Below are 4,798 nucleotides of genomic sequence, written 5' to 3'. Positions count from 1 at the left end.
ATACTTTTATGTGATCATTTGTATTGGAAAAAAGAAAAACAGTAGTATTTTCTATGAATACACATATGTGTATTAATGCTTAGGAAAAGATCTAGAAAAATACCAACTGGGAATACACTGGGAGCAGAGTAGAGAAGGTCAATAGAGACTTAAGCTTTAATGCTAATGTTAATGTTTTAATTATTACTAGGAAAATATTCACATATTACTTAGCTAATAAAACATTAACTTAAATATTTTAAATGCATGATTAAAATTATCATGCTTGCTTCTGAGGGGGAGGAAAACAATTAACTCAGTGTTCATTAATTTTGCTCTGTCTGGAAATGGGACGAGTCCCAGAATTTGAAAATAGGACCTAGTCTGCATGTGCTGGAGAATTAGGGACAAAAACCAGGGCAGGAATCAAGCCATCTCAGGGCAAAGTGGTGCTGTGGAAATCAGGAAGGAGTCATGGGTCCCGGAAATTTTACTGAGATAGAAAAGTAAGAGATAAAGAAGAGAAATGAACTGTAAAAAATTCCACGGTAAGGATGACTAGCACTGCTGCATTACTAGCAGACAGACCAGCAGAAAGACCTTGCTTTGATGAGAAACTTGACGTCATCCCAATTTTACTATGTTAGCTTTTAGAGCTTACCTCCCAAAGCCTCTATTTCCACATCTGTAAAACAGGGTAATAATGTCTATCTCATAGAGTTGTTACAAGAAATAAAAGAAACAACATATGTAGACCACATGGCACATGATAGCCTTAGAATAAATAACAGTCCCCCATCTCTCTGTCCCCTCTCTGAGGGAACAAAAGAAAACAATGTATGAAAGCGAGAGGTGAGAGGAACATGCCTGACATACCAAAAGATTTGTTTCACCAGATCGCCAGACAGTTCTAAATGATGACCTTGCTGATAACTAATCCTTGAGGAGGTAGCTCTTCGCTCACCTGGATCTTGCACAAAGAAAAAAAAATCAACCTGCCAGACACTAAGAAAGGAATATGTAATCTAAGCAAAGTCTTTTTCTTGGATCTCTAAGTGTGAGAGGATGAAGAGGAAAGAAGAAAGACAGAGTTCTTTTCTGGAAAAAGGCAATTCCAAAGCACAACCCTGTCACTCCTTCAGCTTCTCCTCCTGCTCTCCATGAGGAGGACACCCCAGCATGAGCTGGAAGTAGAGGGTGTTAGGAAAAGAACAGGAAGGGCAAGAGCAGCAACTAGGGAGGGGTCAAAAACTCAGGGCTCCTGTCTCGCTGCCCCTGCATGATCCCAGAGCACCCAGCCTCAGGGGAACAGCTCTGCCATTCATGTGCCCCATCCCTGCAGTGCCAGAGCTTCAATAACACCCAAACTTTTCATGTTGTGTTTGCATGAGTGGTTGTCAAATGACCCAGCCATTCCAGAGAATTAGAAAAAAACGAGGGGAAAGAAAAGGATTTCCCTCTCATGTGCTTTTCCCAATAACTTGCCAGAAAATCAATATAAGCCTCCTAGTTACCTGCACATACTATTTGAGAGACATTTTTACCAATCCTCCAGAGTACCTTACATTTCATTACATTATATACAGTCAAACATATGGTGACATTTAGGTAAATTTTAATGATGACATGGAAGTGAAGAAAATAGGTCCTGGAGCCTAAATACCACAGTCCATCTTGCTTTTCTATTACAGTGTGTGACTTTGAGCATGTTACTTAGTTTCTCTGTGCCTCAGTTTCCTAATCTGTGAAACCATATTATTACTGGATATTATTAGTACCTACTTTATTATTACAACTGACATCATAAGTTTACTCTGAGAACTAAGTGAATAGACATAAAGCTATTAAAACAGTAGATTCTACTAATGCAGTAGCATAGATTAGGCATATTGTTAGAGCTCAAGTAAATATTGATTGTCATTTTTATTAATATTAACAATTTAATATCACAAAATTGTCAGGGATCATTTGAAACTATTCAACCCCTGCACTCTGAGTATTGTTTTCATCTTTTCATCAATCATTCTAAAGTCTCACTTAATTCTATGATAGTCCTCATTTTTAGAATATCTTTGAGTGTCTGTACATATACTATTTATCTTTGGCTTTCAGTAAAGCTGACAAAGCATAGCTCAGTAACCACATGTCCAAGTTTTTTCTTGGATAACAACATTTTATTCTTTTTTCATAAAAGGCCTTGATTTACTAAATGATAGCTAAATAAGATTTAATTTTGTATTACTGCAAGATTTCCAACTACATAATTTTATAAACCAAGCAGAAATCTTTTGGTCTTGACTTTTCATTCTGAAAATGGTTATAACAAGCATATGTAATTTTAAAACAATAGGCTCTAATGATTCCCCTGTCAGTAAGAACACATCTAAGATTTTTTTTTTTAAATGGTGAAGGCTTTTGACCTAGAGATTTGCTTTGTCGCTAAGGATGCTGGTTTGCAACATGGTCAACTGAGTGCTTTACTCAGGGTGTAAGCAATTAGAGTACAGCCTTTCTGATTCACACTAATGACCACAAGACCCAACGAACACATGATCTACTGACTTTTGCTTATTAGTGAGAAAGTGAAACGATGAGATGAAAACAAGCTGGCTATTTTATACATTAAAGATATGAAAAACACATCTGAGTGGTATTTGTGCTTAGCTCTTTTCCAATTTAGGGTATCTCATGCCCATGGCATTTGAGACTCCAAAGCTTCTTTAAAACAAAGTAAATTTTTTCTTCCTTGCTTTAGAGTATGGAGGGGTGCACAGAAAACATTAAATTGGCTAAATCTCAACAGAAAAATACTGGAAGAAACTACTCTTTAGGTTTTGAGTGAGAAGACCTGGACACGCCATTCCTAACTCTGTCATGGGACTGCTGTATGGCTTCAGGGATATCATACAGTTATTCTTACAATTGGACTGCAAGGCCACTGAGCTCCTTTAGTGCCTACCAGTCTATGAATTATAAGATACTCCATTTTGCTTTAAAAGAAATCCTGTTACTGGGTGCAGACATTGCTTAGCTACTTTACCTTATTTAAATTGCATCCCTCCCCCAAAATCTCCTCTCTGGATTAAGCCAGAAGAAACCACAGCCTGTCAGCCCATAAAGGCCCACACTCTTCATCCATGGACAGGAAGCCCCCTACACTAGAGCCATGCATTTGCAATCCATTCAATTCAACTAACATATAAATGGCTCCAATTTACAATTTCCTGCTGGGCTCTGCAGAGATGGTCTTGCCCTCAAACACTGAAAGTCTTATGGAGAAGAAAGATACATAGGTTCATAAATACTTATGCCTCAAGACTATGATAAGTTCTATTGGAAAGACACAAGGTAATCTGAGAGCTTGAGAAAGAAAACAGTAATTCTAAGGGACTCTGGGGACATGCCACAGACAAGTTGTAATTTCGGGGGGGAGTCAGAATAGTTGAAATGAGTTGGCAGGGCATTTTAGGAGGAAAGGCTGCTATTGTAAATGAATAGATTCAGAGGAAGGCGGTGTATTGCGTTGAATAGTGTCCACATCCCCAAAGATATGTCCAAGTTCTGACTTCTGGTATCTGTGAAGATGACTTTCAGAAACAGGGTCCTTACAAATGTGATTAAGTTGAGGATCTCAAGATGATAACATTTTAGGCTTAAGGTGGACCCTAAATCCAATGGCCATTATCCTTCTAAGAAACAGAAAAGGAGAAGACACAGAGAGCCAAAGGGGAAAAGGCCATGTGATGATGGAGGCAGGGATTAGACTGATGCAGCCACAAGCCAAGGAACACCAGGAGCCACCAGAAGCTGGACAGGGCGAGGAAAAATTCTTTCACAGAGCCTTCAGAGGGAGTTCAGCCCTAACAACAGCTTGATTTTGGATTTGTGGCTTTCAGAACTTTGAGAGAATAAATTTCTGCAGGTTTTTTGTCACCTGCTTTATGGTAATTTGTTAGAGAAGCCCCAGGGAACTAACAAAGGAGATGTTTTCAGGGCTGGACTATGAAGGGGTCCATGTGACTTTCTCTTAAATGGTATTTATTGGAGAGATGGAAATGAAAGAAAGAAAATAATGAAAGGATTAGACTTCAAAGAAAGGTACAAATGACATGGCAGAAATGGAAAAACAAAAACAATCGAGACATAATAGGAGTATCCAGACTAGACAGTTAAGGTTGTGTGTGAGATAGACTTGCAGGGGAAGAGATTAGAGTCATGAAACTATTATAAAAACTTCCAGAAGGAGTAACAAAGTTAAATGGAAATAGTGGCAACAGAGTTGAGATCTAGCAGATGTTGGGCTGAGGATTTTGTGATTAGCTGGATGGGTTAGTGAGAAGGAAAGAGAAGCCTAAGCAATCTTTGTGGAAGCTTGAGAGTTCAAACATAGGAAAAGAGGCTAGTATACAAGAACATTGTTTCATCAGAGAAGGAGAAAGAAAACTAGTGGAGTACCAAAAGAGGCTGGAAACTGGGGTAGGGGTCACTGTCTAACTTTGTGGTCAACAGGTTTAACAAAGAGAGTTTGGTGATTAGGTGGCTGATGGTGATTTTCAAAAGCCAAGTAGCTGTGATATAACAGGAAGTCAAGGCACAGTATAACAGAGTAAGACATGAAATGGACATATCACGTGTAATATACTCCCTTAAGATTATTTTTATAAAAGAGGGTACTGTGTAAAATGTAACATAGTAAAGCGGTGTGAAGAAAATGTCCTTTAGACTTTGATCAGACTTCAGCAACTACCCCCAAAGAGCCCCTGCTAACCTGCAAATGATATGGGAAACAGTAATTCAGAGCATAAATATGTTTGCCAGA

This window comes from Pteronotus mesoamericanus, unplaced genomic scaffold (genome assembly GCF_021234165.1).
Source record: "Pteronotus mesoamericanus isolate MK-2021 breed Mesoamerican mustached bat unplaced genomic scaffold, CSHL_Meso_final contig_263, whole genome shotgun sequence".
Taxonomy (NCBI): Eukaryota; Metazoa; Chordata; class Mammalia; order Chiroptera; family Mormoopidae; genus Pteronotus; species Pteronotus mesoamericanus.
The sequence above is the reverse complement of the archived record's forward strand: the minus strand, read 5'-3'. Positions refer to the sequence as shown.